Source organism: Perissodus microlepis, chromosome 2 (genome assembly GCF_051167445.1).
Source record: "Perissodus microlepis isolate ML-2025 ecotype Zambia chromosome 2, ASM5116744v1, whole genome shotgun sequence".
NCBI lineage: Eukaryota > Metazoa > Chordata > Actinopteri > Cichliformes > Cichlidae > Perissodus > Perissodus microlepis.
In genome coordinates, this window is record NC_140462.1 from 16,878,577 (window position 1) to 16,897,280 (window position 18,704).

Here is an 18,704-nt window from a genome sequence, read left to right on the forward strand (position 1 = left end):
GATGCCAGAAATGTACACTTGGTACTGGAGATTTTTCTGGTAACTGATTTCAGATTTTCAGTTCAGAAGGAAAAAAAAGTTACACTAATTGCAAGCCTAAAGGTAAAAGGGAAGAAAAGAGAGTCAAAATAAAAGTGGTTACCCACTGTTTGTATAAATACTGGTATGTTTCACATAGTGAGCCACATTTTTCAATATTCAAACAGTTCTTTAAAAATGCAGCTGTGTGGCACTTCTACTACTACTACTATTCAGGCACATAAGGGCCTGAAGTCAGTAGTGCTAGACTAAACAGCTTTCACGGCTTACAGATTAATATGTACACGTCTGTTCATGCATTACTCTGGTAATATGTGCTTCTATGCCTGTCTGGTCTAACACTCTACATACAATAGCTCATATTTCATTTATTTAGTTAAATAGTTAATGAATTTTCAGCATCAAAGTATCACAGAACTGCATCAGTTTACAGGGAAGTCAGCTGTTTCTCTTTTAGCTAATGGGTGGGTACATTAATAAAATGCAAATAAATACAACAGCTTAAGCAACCAGCAACAGCAGCAGTTATTTCTAGTCAAGTAATTACACACATGCACTGTTGGCATTTAGTGAAAATATCATGAAGAGCTGTGTGGCGAGAGAACCCAGGTCTTTATACATAGAGAGGGAACTGATAAACGATGGGAAGCAGGTGATGAGCAAGACAGGTAAATCATTTAATCAAGTACTAAAACTAATGCAAGACACAAAAGAAAAGTAACCTGAAAAGACAAACCAGAAATAATCAAAAGACAAATGCCAAAGAACTGGAAAACACACTGAACAAGAAGACAGGGAAACACAGAACTAACTACAATTAAAATCTCAAAATCACAGCACAAAGCGAGTCTGAATCTGAACCTCAACTTAATTCATAACTAGACGCTCAGAAACAGCCATCTCATTTACAGAACTGCTCGGCCAACTTTGATTTACTCACACTTTTTGAGTGTTTTAAGTCAGCTCAGTTACTTGTGTTAAAACCATCATGCTTGTTTGACAGCTATGACCGTTAGCCTTTCACTTCAGCTGAATCTTGTATAGAAATTTATTCTCTACAGTACGCCTTTGGAAATGTTAATCCACTCTTCATCCAGTGAGGAACACTTCATTGGTGACAGGTAGCCTTCCCAGAGTTTATAGTGCATGCTAAGCATGGAGAACATTAATGCATCACAGGTGCTGAGCATGCATGGAGAGTATGGATATGTGTAAATGCAATGAGATCAATGTGCATACATGTCATATCTACATGCAAGGGAGGCTCCTCCAGCTCTGAATTCTTGACAGTAAGAATTAAAAATTCAGGACATAGTGTCTCCAAACATTCAGATTCCTGGTTTGTTCTGTTTATACTTTTAGACGTGTTTTTACACACAATGCTTTTTCATCATATATTTCATCCAAAAAACACTCCTTGGGGAGGCTATTTGATGAAATGCACTGGGCTTTGCTTGGGAGCCATTCTTCCTCCCCTAACTCCCACTGGGACCACTCAGGGAAGTGTCTGGTTAACGCATAGAGCTGACATGTCATGATAGACATGGGGTGCCCCACTGAGTCCCAATAGACCCCAAAAGACGCCCAAGGTTATGTCATCAAGCCTGGGTCAGCTGTATAATTGGGCTCGGGGTCACCAGGAGGATATGGAGCGTGACAATGAGGCTATAGAGTTACAGCTTGTGGCCGGGCAGTGAGGTCCAGCGTTGGTGGGGCATTACAGCGAGGCCAGACGTCCCTCTAAAGAGTTCAAGGTCTATGAATGAGAGTGGCTCCAGTGACGCTGCCTCAATGTGTGTCACTGCCTGCCAGCCACCAGTACACTGCTGGGACAGAGAGAGTGGGTGAAGGAGACACTGAGGCTGCATGTTGGGATTTGTTGTGAGAAAAGCACAAAACTTTCAAAATGATGGGTGAGCCACTGTGGATAATGAGTGTCAGACACAGTTCCAAACTTTCATGAGGTTCTTCAAATTGTTGACAGCCTCTCCTCAGCTAGATAAAAACACACTGGAAATGTGTAGTGCTCTGTGCCTTCTGTACCCCGATGTACAGTATGTATACCATAGAAACACACTTTGCAAGTAACATCTGGATTGCTCTTGGCAGAGTCCCATCAACTTCTACCACATCATAAAAACCTTTATTGCAGTTGGCTGTCCCACAGTACCACCAACATAGCCCACAGAACCGCTGACAAACCCACACTCATGGACATTACCCAGCTCTCTGCAGTCTCTCAACCACCTGGAATCCACAGACTCACATTATAGAGGCTGTGCAGACTGTGATTGCAAATTAAGCACATATATAACAAACAGGTGTTGCAAAGTGTTTTGATTACTTTTATAAATGTTATTCTGTCGTTACGTAGCAATAACTCCATGATTCAAAGGGAGGTATGCAGTGTCTAAGCCAAGAGTTTTAGGGAGTGGTACTCCTCAAGCTATTTAAAGCCACACAACTGACAAAACTGTGAGAACTGTACTTCAAAATGATATTAAGAAGTAATATTAGAGTAGTGAAGCAGTATTTAAATAAATAGGACTTAATTAATACCAGTTTGTCATAATCAACAACGCTACTGCATTAATAAAGTTTAAAAAAAAAGGTGCTTTTTCCCCAAAGGAAAATCATCAATCATCAATTCATTTCACTTCCAATTTTATTTATATAGCGCCAAATCACAACAACAGTCACATCAAGGTGTTTTATAGTGTAAGTTAAAGCAACCCTACAATAATAGAGAGAAAACCCCAACATTTGGATGACACCCTATGAGCAAGCATTTGGCAACAGTGGGAGGGATAAACTCCCTTTTAACAGGCAGAAACCTCTGGCAGAACCAGGCTCAGGGAGGGACAGCCATCTGTCGTGATTGGTTGGGGATGATGGGAGGAAGACAGGATAAGGACACACTGTGGATGAGACCCAAAGATTAACAATAAGTAATAATGAAATGCAGAGTGGTGTAAAAACACGCAGTGAGTGGAAAAAAAGGTGAGTGAAGAAGAAATGCAGTGAAGAAGTGCATCATGGGAACCCCCCAGCAGCCTAGGCATATTGCTCCATACCTAAAGGAGGATTCAGGGTCACCTGATCCAGCCCAAACTATATGTTTTGTTAAAAGGGACAGCGTTTTTTAAAAACTATTTTTAAAGTACAATACATTTTTGTTTATCAAAAAGCCAAAAGTTACAGGAAAATGCTTCTAAGTGAGGTAACACAGGCTCATTAACTTACGACAACTCCTGGACACTTTATTAAGTATACCGGTTTAACTGCTTATTAATGTAAATATCTAATTAGTCAGAGACCCTATGTATGCAGGCATATAGACACAGTCAAGACAACCGGGTGTTCAAGTTCAAGTTAAGCATCAGAAAGCTACACAACCATCTCTAATGGTCATGTTGGTGTCAGAGACCAGAAGAGATGATAGGAAGGCAACAGATTTTGAACAATAGAAGATTGTTCAAAATCTTCTATTGTCTGGTGTGACAAGTTTTGATTTCAGCTGCAACAATGTTATGGAGGATACCATGCCGTGTCATAAAGCTCAAATCATCTCAAACTGGTTTGTTGATCATGACAAGTTCACTGTACTCAAATGGCCTCAGTGTTTACCAAATTTCAATCCAATGAAGCACCTCTGGGATGTCATTCAATAAGGTGATTCCTATCATGTGGAGCTGACAAATCTACAACATGTCATCATGGAGCAAAATCTCTGTTGAATGTTTCCAGCACCTTGTTGAATTTACACCACAAACATTCGAGGTAGTTCTGAAGGCAAAAGAGGCCCAAACCACTACTAGCAATGTGTACCTAATAATGTGAAACGTGTTGAGTATTTATGTTGACCAACCTTGCCTGAAAAACCATTCTGATCCAGAAAAAAGTCATGCTGCTCCACTACAGAATGTCACCACATAGCAAAAAATGCCATTACAATTTCACAAAAAGTGTTAAATAATCAAATTATTGCATATCAAAGCTTAAGATAAATGTAATATAAAGTAATCACCACAGCTCAAAGTCTTCCCTTCAGCTACCATGCTATGTCAGCTAATGTTAGGACATTAAGACGATTAAGATATATGGCGTGCTCTTAAGTATAACCACGGGACTATTATTTACTGTCAGCTAGCATTAAATGTCTGCAAGTGCTCACTTGCTATCCAGCTATGTAAAGGACAGGAAAATGATGTGCTACCGGATGCAAGATCACTTATCAGCCAACACACTCATTACTCTGGGCGTCTGGCAAAAATAGCAAAAAGAAGTCATGCTTTTTGTCAAAATGTTAAGAACCTTTGATTTTAATGCTTGAAAGCTATGGACAGAGAGGCTCTTGTGACACGACACTTATTCAACAAAAACTAAGAGACAACTCTGTCACACAAATTAAGAACATTAAAATTGGGTTATGAAAGTGAAAAGAGAAAAGCCAGCGTGCCAGCTTATATTTCACATCTAAATTTGGTTTCAAAATACTTGAGAAGCTCAGCAAACTCCTACGACCTCCAGTAAATTTTATCTCACACTTTTCTTGCTGTAAGGTGAGACAGCTCAGCACTACACCACCACAAATAAGCCCGTTGTGTTGCACACATGGGGTGGATGTAGCCAGGTAGAGCAGGTCATCCACTAATTGGAAGGTTGGCAGTTCAATCCCAAAATATCCTTGAGCACGATACTAAACACTATAGTTTGAATGTTAGCTAGAAAGCAATTAAGCATAGAAAAAGGTGGTTGTATGAATAGGCATGAATGGGTGAATGAGGCATGTTGTACAAGGCACTTTGAGCATGTAGGTAGAGTAGAAAATGGGTACATACAAACCAGTCCATGATATAACCCTATATGAAACATGTATATACATATAGATAAACATGACGCCTTTCAAAAGGCCATAACTGGCTGGCCAGAAGTGGAGCTAACCCAAAACATACACAGGTCCAAACCCTGTGTATGTGGACCAAGAGAAAGTGCATGCATAAAACTGCTTTTACTTCTCAAGTGAACACACACAAAAACAACGCCTGGAGCCAGGTAAGAGGCAGGAACTCCAGGCCGCGTAATGCACCTCAGCTGTGTTGACACCAGCAGCTCTGCAGTGGCGACGGATCACTGGAGTGGTCATAAAAACAAAGCAAGCACAAACACAGGGCAAGGAGGCAGGCAGCTGGTAGAGAAACGCAAGACTGGGATGGAAGTGACAGAGAAAAAAGAATCGACTATGCGAGTTGCCAAGACTTCCCCCTCGAATGTACACATGTTTGGGATTTTCTCTAATTTTGAACTTCCCCTGCTCTTTTAAAACCTCAACCAGGAAAACAAGGAACGGTGTCAAGTGAATTTGCACCTTTCTCTTCACTTCAGTTCTTTGTCAATGAGCCAAGACTTCATTCCGGATTATTCTACATACACTGTTCAGATTAGACACATTATCTTTAGCTCATAAGCCAGAAACAAAGCAAGTGCACTGGCCCATAGGGTAATATAATGAGGGTCATAACTTTCCCATCATTAGAGCGTTACACTTTGATGACTGACAGTCTTTGGATATAAAGCCTTTCTTCTAGTGTCCTGTTTGGGGGCCAAAAGGACATCTCCTGACCTTTCACAAATCTCCCTGATAGCTTTTCTTAATGGCGCTTACATGAACACAAAGGTGTCTATGAAGTGATATAGATGCATTAGTGAAAGCTTGGCTGTCATGTACAAAGTGGTAAACACCTTAAAGGAATCTATGTGACCTGGCAAAGCTGCAAGAAGCTATTGTGTCGTGCTTTCATGTTAAAAGGACCCTGAAAGTTTTCAGTGAGCAGTGACTTTCTACAGGAAGGGTTCTCGTACCCTTTAAACTTCCTCGTGCCTTCCTGCAAGTTATAGCTCTAACAACAACGGCTTCAAACAAGAATCAAAAACATCCATTTGTCCTTGAAGTTTTTTTGTTAGCAACCATTAAAAAGAAAACAAAAAAACAAAACAGATTACATACATGACTACACCCAGCGTGCTCAGTGTCAGGATGTGAGTAAGCAGATCGTATGGGTGTCACCCCAAAACAACATGTTTATCAGCTGTGCACATGGCACAGATTATCTAAAGACACATCCTGGGCTTTAAAGAGATCGTTGATGAGTTCCACGTCAGCACGCTCCTCTTCCCCTCTCACTCAACGCTGCTAAAGAAACAATTTGCTGCTGATCAGGGGATACATGCGGTGTTATTACCTTGTTAGGGGTAGTTAAGGGGCTGGGTCTCTGAAGGCTGAGAGGAAGGCATCGCTCTGCCTCATGGGCCACCATGTGACCACAGACGAGGCGTCGATGTTCCATATCTCCTCACCACATGGACGCTCAAAGACCGACACCAACATCTGGCACCTGACTGCTGATGTAGATGCTGAATGTCTTTGTTGGAATAAGCTGATAATATTTACGGAAGGATGGTTAATTGAGCATTAATAGCCACATTTAGCCAATGTAGCTGTTATGATTGTCTAACCACTAAGGAAACAGACACACGTGTAACATCACATGTTAGCTATGACTCTCCCACACATTAAAGGACAAACCTGAGCCATAATACTGCAGTAGTTATACACTGTTTTCTGGCATGACCACGTTCAGAAACACACATTTTAGTAATCATGCACAATAAAAAAGGATTTATGATGAATTTTACTCAAAGTTCAGCACAATAGCACGATTATTAAACTCTGTGTTTGGTTAATTTTTGCTAAATCCAGATATATCCTGAATTTTTTCACTTCATTTTATTTGATCTGGTTACCCCACCAGCAGGGACCTGCCCCATAGCTTGAGAACAACTTCCCCACATTGAGGGTATGTTGTGGCTGTCATTTATTCGCATAATCTGGGCACACTTTATGGCTTAGGGTAGGACCACAGCAAATCAACTTGATTAACTTTATCCATTGATTAAACACTTTTATATTGACACATGTACATTCAAGCTGTTCTGGTGGGATGTGATGGCACCACATGATAGTTTTAACTTGCAAACATGTCAGATTAGGTGATGATAGGGTCATAAAATCTTGCCTTTCCATGTCTGGGTGACACGATGGCTGGCAGAGCTCTCTGTGAACACTGAAAAATCACGAAAGGCTCAGAAACCTGATATCAAAGTGACATCTCACACTTTGCAGATTAAGCCATAATTAAGTTTATATCATGTAGTTTGAATCTAGCAAAACACACCTTGTGTGTGTTTCTACTTTTACATCCTACAGAGGTGATTTTGTCCACTAGGAGAATTTTTTTTTTTAAATTTCATTAGAATACACACTGCTAAAACATATTTAGCAGTGCGTGTTATATTTAGGAAGTTCCATATAATTGAAGCATTGCTTATTTCTTTAGTGATAACATATTAGCTGCTCTAATATAGCAGCACTATTTTACAGCTTTCTGTTGTTAAATAGAGCTGCAAAGACGCAGCTCTATTTTACCGTAAAAAACAGTGGAAGTGTCAAACCTTTTAGACACAAGCTAAACGATTAAGATAGCTCATGTATGCAATTAGCTTTCGGTTATCATTAACCATTACTTGCACATGTAAAAACAGCCTGAAAGAGTCATTACAATGAAAGGACTTTAAAAATAAGGAAAACAAACAGGAACCAGACAAATGTTGTGAGTTAACGCCGTTTACATTCAACTGCTCGGCTGATATCCGTCCACTTATGTCCACTAATTATGTTAGCCTACATCATTCACTTCCCTTACTCTCTCTACTTGTGTGAAGAAATGAGAGGCCCCAGTCGTATGCCACACAGATGCTCTCGCTCTGACAAACATAGTATGTGGTATTGTGAGTGGAAAGAGCTTCATTAAACCCGCAGCAGTGCAAGGTTAAACAACTTTTCTGGCAGAAAACCAGCCCTGCATTCTGTGCTTCTTGGGAGACAGTGCGCTGCTGGAGGTGATGTTTTTTTTCTCCCACAATCAAACAACAGTTTTCACAATCAAACATCTATTCTTTTAAATATTTGATTATACATGCAAATTTTAAATATTTGTTGACAGCCCTGAAAAGGGCACGCCGTTTTTACTTGCTAAGCAACCCAAACTGCAATAAATCAGGAAACCGTGGTCACAGTGGTGACTGGATATCTAGCTCACTTTAAACAGCAAAAAAATAATATAACTCATTGAAGCGGGAGCTCGGACTGAGCCATTCAAAGGGAAGACAATGACGTTGTGACACACACTGACCTATAATTGCCAACAGCAGAAAGCTGAGGGGCAGTGATTGGTTAGCCCTTAGGCCCTGTGGCCTTAGAGGATGAGAGCCATCATGCAATTGCAAAGGATCAGCAAATCACTGTCAGATGCCCACTGGCTAGATCACTCCACCCCAAACCTATTTTTCCATCAGCATCAGAGGGTTTACCGAAAACAATAAAAGCAAATGGTTACAGTAAAACGGAAAAATCCTTTGGCCGTGTTTCAACAAAAAGCAAAGCGTTAGAAGAACAAAGAGGGTTTGATTTTATGCACAATATAGTCACTGGTGGAAATAAATACATGAAACGTAATAGGGCTAAAGAAATGTTAGCTTCTGAGCTTCATTCATTCATAGATAAAGTGTGTTTGTACATGTCCAATGAATACATTGCTGTGGAGACAGAGTCATCAGTTAGCAAGAAAGTGTTTGGGTGGTGTCCAAGCATTTCTAATCTGCCAACACAGATTAGGTGAACTATTTAAATCATAATAGCAGATTTCCTTAAATCACTGCCAAAACTCCACACTTTAACAAGCTTTTGAAGATGCTCTAGAAAACTGTTCCCATTAGCCTGTCAGGGAGTTTCTGATGTCTTAATGCAGGTCAGCTCTCAGACCTGCAGCTGCACAGAGAGAGAGAGACTGGGAGAAGAGGTAGGGGGGTGGTATAAACCCAGAATCAGCAGCTCTCCCTCTGCCTCCTCTCTTATCTGCTCGCACAGCCAGCTGAGGAGCACACAGACACTCTCAGACACAGCCAAGCTTTCCTGGCATCTCTCCCCCCCACTACAGAGAAATGAGTTTGTCCTCCAATCTACACCTCTGTGTGAAGCCCAGCAGACATCAAGCAGCAGCAGCAGCTATGAGCACATTTAATTGGCCAGCTGTCTGAGTGGTCAGAGCTACTAATTATTTGAGAAGACAGCAGTTTTTGACAGTCTCTCAAGCCATATAGGAGTAAACATTGTAAGAGTACATAAGAGTGCAAGCATGAGCCATATGCAGATATCGGAGAACTGTCCTTGCGCCCTATATCCCCACAGGAGCAGATCTGCACTTTCACATTTCTCCTTCAGGAAGTTAATGGATTAAAAATTCAGCATATGGTAATACAAAGCCTGTGAGTCGGGCTCAGCTCACAGGCAATAGATGCAAACGAGTCTCCTGACTAAATGAAAGTGATGTCTTATCAACTAATTATCTCCCCTGAATTGTTTATCAAACACAAACCCCAAAGACTTCTCCCTCCTTTGTTGCTACGCTTATGTTAAATCTCTCAGTGAGTGCGGTAAGTGACATCTCTGCCTAACACTGCGTGTATGGCTGGTAAACACAGAGATCAGCAATATACAAAGCACACTGACCGTGGATGCCACAGGGAGTCACAGTGGAGATGAGTCAGGAGGGCCGCAGGGTGGAGAAAATGATGAAGGGCCAGGAGGTTAATGCTGAAAAGAGCACACATTGCTTTTATATGAGATGCACTTGATGGTGTTTGAATGCAGCTTTTGTGAGCTGCAGTATTTTTTGTACAGCAAAACTGAAACTGACGGCAAGAAAAATGAACTTAACAACCTCAGTGAGCAATTAAAGAGGAAAAAGAGAGCAGCCACACATTCTCTAAAAACGTATAAATCTCATTCTTAATGTGTAATCAAGAGTAAGAAAACAATAATAACTAAGGTCCTTAGGCTCTAATATGAATGAATATCAAGTCTTCATCCACTTGCATTGTGTATAATTATGTATATTAGAAAAATGCACAATCGTTTTCTGAAACTAAGAGTAAGGCTGTAGAATTAATCACATTTTTATGGTTTCTAAAGATTATTAAGCCAAGATAAACATTACTGTTTTCTCCAATTAAAAATTAAAACGCAATTTAAGGCTTTACTTAAATGTGCATCGTGTAGCTAAAGTAGCTAACATTTCTAATAAGTAATAATCGCTACTTTGACAGCTTTTATGGCCAGCTAACACAGTATGAGGCAGACAACAAAATACAAAGATAACAGTTGGTCACAGAAACACTTCACTAATGTAACAGTCAGCTCTTTTTTTGGTAGCTTGCAGAATTTGAACTCGTCTGTTAGCTTCCACAGTTAGCAACTTATGCTAAGCTTTTTACACTTTTAAACACACCAAGGTTATGTGGTAAGGTTCTTGTATAAAAGACATAAGAATGGCTTTATCCTATCATTTCATTACCTGCAATCTGCAAATATTTAAAGCAACCAAATACTCAAGCTTAAAAAACATCATGCAAATACATAGCTGCTATACCACATCCTGGACTTGAACTATTTGTGAGTTGTGAGTGAGAGGGAGTGGAAAATTACAGATTACACTGTGCGCATTTGTCAGTCTATTGTGTGAACACAACCACTGTAGCTGAGTGAAAAACTGCATTACCTTTGAAAGAATAAATGCCTTCAGATCACTTCAAACAATGCTACACCTGTTCAAATGATCTTTAATGTAAATATTTGTCCAGCCAGTCACATGGTTGCAACTCTTTAGGACACTGAGACTACACTAGACTTGGTCAAGTTGACCTGCTGAAGTTCAAACTGAGCATTTGATTGCAGCAGAAGACTCCTTTAAGTGACTCTGGAGATGGTATGGCTGTTGGTGCCAGATAAGTTGGTCTGAGTATTTAGAAACTGATGATTTACTGGGGCAGTGGAGGCCTATAGTTGGATAAGTCTCAGTTTCTACTGCAACATTTGCATGGTAGAGTCTGAATTTGGCATAAATAGCATGAAAGCATGGATCTATCCTCCTTTGTATCAATGATTCAGCATGATATCCAAGAAAGATGATTCTTTTCATCTGGACAAAGAATCAGCTTTCCTGGATTTCCTTACCTGGATGATTGAGCATGCATGAACGCGTTTAGTATGGCACTGATGGTGTAATAGTGTAGGGACTATTTTCTTGGCACACTTTGGCTCCCTCAGTAGCAACTGGGCATCATGAAAAACACTCCCATCATGGATGTTTAGCTGACCAATCTGCAAACTGTGTGATTCTATAATGTCAATATGGACTGAGGAATATTTCCAGCACTTTGTTGAATCCATGTCATAAAGAATGGTGACAAAGGGGGTCCAACCAGGTACTCACAAGGTGCACCAGATAGTATATTCTTAAACTGGTATCATATCAAAAACTAATGAGAATCATCTTCAATCACCAACTTTCAATAGCTGCATCACATGTATCAGCAAATAAATGATTTCACCATTTATGGTAAATTAGAGGTTTTCACCATGTACTTTTTACTTGACAAAAAAGCAAAAATATACATATATTTTTTTTAAAACACAGATCTGTTATTACCTAAGAAAAAAAGAAATTTTTTGCCTGCCATAAAAACACAAAAATCCTGTATGAATCTGCTGCTTCCAAATAACTCTGAAAATTAAAAATTGCCGCCCCCCGTTTACTCCCATGTACACAAAGCATGAACACCCAGCCAGGAAATGTTCTTACTTTCCATGGAGAACATCTGCCTGCAAAAGGTAAACATTAGTGACAAACCACATGGAGGAACCCAATGCCTACCAATCACATCTCAGAAAAACACTCCAGGCAAAGGCAATGAGCTCTGAGTGTACACACAGACTGATAAGGATGACACAGGATTAGAGATGATTTGACATAACTCAGGTCTCAGAAGGTCAGATGCGTGGGCGCCACACATGTTTAGAAAAACCACAAACAAGTTATATAATGTTTTAGGACTCTGATTACTCCTTGATCTCATAATATACCAGTATTTAAATAGTTTCATTGATAAAATGGAAAACAAACTATTGATTAGATTTTGACGACTAAAGGAACAGACTCGCTTTGTGGTTGAGGAGAGCTCATCAACACAGGACTGTCTCTTCAACAGCTCATCCATATATGTAAACATGACCCCAGTTAGAATAACAACTGCCTGAAAATTTTAAAGGTAATCTCATCTCTGGGGGAACTCTATAAGACCAGACTGAGTATGCGTGCGGCAAACACACGGCTTAACAGAGGCAGAGAGAGAAATTCAGTGACAGATTCTCTTCTTTGGTTTGAAGATAAATCATTGGTCTGTGCGGCTCAGCGGACTGGAGGCTTGCACCATGTGTTCCTGTCATCACAGGGTCAAAACCAGCTCACGACCTCTGCTAGACATCATCTGTTTCCTTCCCAAATTTCCTGTCATGTTCCGCAGCGGACTATCTAGTGAGGCAGAGGTTTCCTTATGGGGTGATAGTGATGCCTTACTCTCATTCTAATATTGCTACTGATGTTGGCGTACCTTTAAAAGAAGACATGTGCTATTAATCATTTCTGTGCTGCATGAAAAACCACAGGAACATGAAGCTGAAAAATTATCAAGCACAGTAACCCGTCACACAAAAAAAGATTAATTTCAGTCATTGCGTCTGTTTAATTCCATTCTGCATGAGTTGGCTGTTTTTATATCAGTGTGTACATTACGCAGCACTTGTCATACTGTCAGTGGACTGACAGCATGAAATGGAAATAATCCCTGAAAAACAAGTCAGTTTACAAACTTTATTGTCACATTTATGTCTTGTTATTCAGGAGATTGCTGTTCTGTGACAGTAGCAGTGCAACCCTTCACGAAAGCTAAGAAAGAGTGAACAAAACAAAATTCTTTTTATCATCAGCTACGCAACTGTGATAAAAGGCAACATTTTCTTTCATCGAGGTAGTCTTGCATTTCTGTACTGGACACAAGTGATGGGAAGCTTGTTGGCTCGGATGTTAAGCGCCCAGTCACACAGGCCTAGAGGGCAGAAACCACTGGCTGCTACTGGAGGTTTCAGGCAGTCGCTGTGAAATCCATTAGCCTAGTCATCGAAGCGTAGACACCATTCAGTGACTCCTTGGAAACCTTGGTCACTTTCAAAAAATGTGTATTCCCCAACCAGTTGGCAAGTGGTTACCTGGAGTTGCTTCATGAAATTGGTTACAAAGAGGTATCTGTGCTGCACTGAAAACCATCCATAGCACAACAGTCATAGTTTAAATGGAAGATGCTGACTTGCCTGCAAACACTCACCAACTACCCACCAAGCAGTAGTGAAACTGTGAAAAGTGCAACACAAAGGGAGACTTTTCAAATGCGTTGGTTGCAGCGGTACGGCACAACTGTGAAGGTGAATGTGCTCCGTTTCCAGTTTGCTTCAAACTTGGCAAGTAGTTAAAGAGAGTTTGCAGACAAACTGGCTTTTTCCATGCAATCTCCTAAATCTCAATATAATCACAAGGAGATGACTATTGCTACCAACCAGTCAAGGAATATACATTTCTTTTAGGGCCATTATTTGTTTGGAAAACGCACAACAAACAACAACAGGTCAGACTTTAACCCAGGCTGCAGCATTTCATTTGTTATACGATCAACATCAAATGAGCTAAACTGGCACCCTGGCAAGCAATACACATTTCATCCTAGCAACTAGGAGAAAAAGATAACCACAGAGAAGGTTTGTGGATGTAGTGAAGGAAGACATGCAGAAGGTTGATGTAACAGGGTTATGGTGAGATGGAGGCAGATGATCCACTGTGGCAACTCCTATAGACAGGAGCCAAAAGAGAAAGAAGAAAAAGACCCACAGGCTCCCAGCGGTTCACCAACCAGCCTCTAGGCCTGTGTGGCCGAGAGCTAACATGCTGACGATGATAATGCTAACATATTCAGATATTAAGCATGTTCCTAAGTTTTATGTAGCTTAAATGGCATGGTCCGTCCTGTACTCCGGCGCTGACCCACCTTTCTTTCACTCTTTGTCTTAGTCTTTCCCCCCTCTCTCTCTTTTTCTGTGTTTGCTTTATGTTTGCTATCTGTGGTAGTAACATCCAGGCTCTTGGTTATCTCAGTCATTCCCTGAGATAACTTACCTTGTCTGTATTGCAGATTACTCCACTGTCAGCCAGTGTCTCACTGCCTCTTCTGCCTTTGCAAAACCTGCCCAGACTCCCCATCTGTACAATATCTGTTGTCTCTTAATAAATCCTTAAACTTTCTTTGCTTGTTTTTATGTAATGCATTTGGTCCAGTGCTTTAAAGGATACATTTGACGTGTGGTAGAAACATCAGCAACTTATTATTACATGCATCAGTTTGCTGGTTGCATGGTTATGACCTTTAACCTTCACATTTTATCCACTGGGTACCACTTTAGTGTTTCTTTTCAGTTTGCAGAAATCACTCAGTGATACTTAAAGACCTAAGGGACAAGTAGTGAGCTGGTGTCCCGTGAGACTAGTTGTGCTCAGGATAGAGATCTAACCCTAACCCTAGAGCTGTGATAGGTTTGCCTTATAATGTATGATTAACAATATTTGTGTTGCCTCACAGCAACAGGAAATAAAAGCTAAAACAATAAAAATAGTGAACATATAAGAAAATTCCTGTCTTCTGGTTGGACATCCTTATTCCTCTTCTGCACTGAGTTGGGAGTAAGAATGCACTGTTTGTTGGTACAAAAGGAAATTTTGAAGAATCGTCAAAACCAGTAAGATTCGTCTTATTGTACCATTACAGCTATCATACAGTGATGGAATTAACTCCCATTCAAACTTTACTTTTTAGTCTAATAGATATTTAAAAACTAAATCTACTACAACATACTATATGCTTTAAAACAACTAAGTTGCAAAGTCCATGGGAAAGGTACTGAAGACAGTAACAAGGTAAGAAATTATACTTTTTGACTGATTTTGTCTTTTAAACTTTGGTTTTGTCAAAGAATCATCCATTCACTGTGGAAACATTTTAGGTCATTCTTCCTGGAACTCCTTTGGATTGATTTAATCGGTGGAGTCAAGTTGTTCCCACAATATTTCACTGGCACTGATACCATGTTGCCCACTCCAGTACAGACAGCATCAACTGTGCTTCTTCCATACATAGCTCTTCAATGCCAAGGACAAAATTCTCTGCATTTAAGAGGAAAATGACTCCAAACAACATCCACCCACAGGGTACTATATGAAATTGTCTTAGTGTGCCTTGCCCTTGTCCTCAGTTATGTGCCTAGGTCTTACATAAGAAGAGTTGTAGACACCACAGAAGAATGACTGTCGTTCTTGTGCTGTATATACATGAAAAAGGAGGGAACGCAGATGCCTATAGATCTGTAAAGCCATGTAATTGTGTTACATCTTGTAGCCATGTTGAAAACCAGAACTAAAATAAGGCAATAAGTTGCAATCCTAAACCTGAAGTTCTGCAAACAGGAAAAGCAAAAACATATACAGTACAGATTAAGCATGACAAATGAGTAGTAGTTGGTTTGATATGCATTTCAGTGTTCCTGCTTGTATTTGACCAGAGAGGGAAACCCATAAAAAAATAAACAAATAAGTAATCATACTGCTCTTTGTCACTACCAGTACAACTACAAATGATCTATCATGGTTATTAATAGACTAATTGGGGAGACAGAGCATCAGCCTGAGCCACTGGCAGCAACAACGGGGGATGGTATCTGGTCTCAAGAACAGCAATAGTGCAAAGTAATGCATTTTGGGTGAGCAATATGATTGATATTTTTCTGTTGTTGCTATATCTTGCAGTACTCTCTTCAGATGTAGATATTTCATTTTGTTGAAGTCTGATTTTAAGTGCTTCCTGTCTACTAAAGGTGGAAGCCAACCCGGTGGATTTATCCCATATAAAACCAGCTCCAGACTTTGAGGAAAGGGCTCGACAGAAAAATATTCTAGGCTATGTTAAGGGAGTAAACTGTGAAAATCCACCTTTGTCAATCGCCCGGCCCCACAGGGTTTTATCAGAGATTTCTTTTACTGAGCTGTGTACAAGGGTAAAGGGTAGATGTCTGCAGGGACAGTGGTTTGAACTCAGGACCAGAGTTCTGATACTAAAATGTTAGCCTCGCTCAACCGCTGTCACTTCTTCTCCAGTTAAAATATATTTCGATCAATTTTTCAAACGGTGGCAATAACTCCAAACCACACACATTGTTGTGTTGTTTCTCTGCTGAGTCGGTGAAAATAATTTTGTGGTCACAGTTACTAGAAACTCACACTATAATGACCTCAGCCGCTGGCAGCTCTCCACGGACCTTTCACTGCGTGCCAACAACACAACTCAAAAGGCAACAAAAGGCAAAAGAGACACCCGAACAAACCTCTGCTTCTTTGACACTCTCAGCATCTCCTGAAAAACAGAGCAGCTCTGTGCTTGACCTGCATATGTGACAGGTTATTATCCCATTAGATGGGCTTCATTTACAGTCCAGACAATATAGGAAAGCTCAAGAGACAGCTTATGGTTACTTGGCTGAATGTTTTTGTGCCAACAGGCAATCAAAATTCTGTTTGCCATTAGAAATACACTTAATGCATTCAACAGACTGTTGTGTGATGTGTTTATCTGGGTAAAAAAAGAACAAAAAAACATATGCTTGAACTTAAATCATCAACTGATTACAAACTTCACACTTTTGAAAAGTATGTGCATCAGTATCACTGTGAAACAAATACTAACATTAGGTACCATAGGCATATATATTTTTAGGAGCAGAAATACAATAGAGTTTACAGTCCTGTATCTTAATTGCACTACTTACATAGTAAATGGGCATAAATCATAATATCATAAATCATTTTTAAGCCATTGAAAATGAGGCCACAGCGTGCATTACCATCACCCGGAGGTCATTTCATTTTTAGCGTGAGCATAATGGTCTTCCTGCATTGAATGTTTAGGGACTCTGTCAGCACTAAGCTAATCGCTCCATCGTGTAATGTTTTATGTGAGGCATGAGGTGGGAATGTAAAACAAGGTGAAGAGCATGGATGTTTCTTGGATGCCGTGTATCAACAGATCCCTGTAATGTGTTTTGACATGGCTACAAGACGAAAACTCAGAGTTCTGAATGTTACATGAAGCTGGAAATGAGAAATGTCTGTAGACGGCTTAATTCCAGGTCAGTGGATGACAGCATGCAACATATGAAGTCACATGCATCAGTTTCTGATAATTATAAATATATAAAGTTCAAAGGGAGTTGAGTCAGTTACAGGTCAAGGTATTCATAAATTTTCAATGGTTACTCCCTTAATAAGGCATTATGTGAGTATTTAGGTTAAACATTTTAAGGCACCAGCAATGAAAAAAATCATTTATACTGTTAAAATGTAACTCATTGCCACAGGTAAAGCGTCTACTCCATCAATAAGCAAGCAGTAAAAGTAATTATACACATGAATAAGATACCAAAACATTCATCTGAAAGGGTCTCTGTGAGATGAAAGGTATAAATCGTGTGTGATAAGGGAGGATAATTAATATGAACAACAACTCTGGACATTAAAAGGTTTCCTGTAATACCTTTAATGCAATTCCAAATCTGTTAAAACTGGGTGCATTAAAGTGGTGGTTCAGTTTTGATAAATGCCATTTGCCCCACGGTGCTCAAAGTACCAAAACAGAAAAAATATAAACTCAGCATCAGTGGCTTCTTTGTTTAAATGACCTACTCACTCAAGTAAAACTCACAAGCCCGGTTATGAGAAGTTTCTTACAGGAACTTTGGTCTTTCTACTGAATTACATTCAAATGTATCACTGACTCAAGAAAGGGTGAATCTGCCTGTGATAAGAGGCTCATCTCATACACATGACAGCGAGACAGAATGTAAACATAAACCCTGAGATGAGCTCCTCTATTATCTAGTCGCATACTTCCTTTAGTACGCTGACGTAATACAGATGTATGTCTATTATATTCAAAAGTAGGCAAACATTTCTACAATCAAACTAAAAACTAAAACTTGGCAACTCACATCAAAACAATCTAGTAGGATTTAAAAAAGGCCTGAGCTATATTATGTACTATCTTTTTTTTTCTGACAGAATCAGATGAGTGAACTGATACCGCTGTCATATCTGTATGCAGACCGACTGTAACCAAATAAAAACAGACTGGCTCTGGCTAAAATGAAAACTAAAATGAAAAAATGCCAGGAATTAAACAAAATTTAATAAAACGCGAAAAGCTTTAGACAACGAGTTTTAGATTTGCTTGAATGCATATTTCCTTACCTGTGGATAGAGCTAGATGAGCTATTTTCTAGTTTTTAGTCTTAATGATAAGAAGCAGCAGCTTCTGGGGATGAAAGAGGAAGCCAGTATAACTGTAGTTCCTCCAATGGCCACTTGAAGCTGGGTCCAAAAGTGAGTCAAAAATGTGGACTGTATTGAAGTTTTTCACATGACACCATGCACACTTTGCATGATGTCATGTCATTCCCAGCGTATTGGGAATATACTTTTTACCTGTCCGACAGGTGGTTGGCAGGGGTCTCTGACCAGCCTCTAGACCTGTGTGAGGCTTTGGAAATCATTTTTTCAATG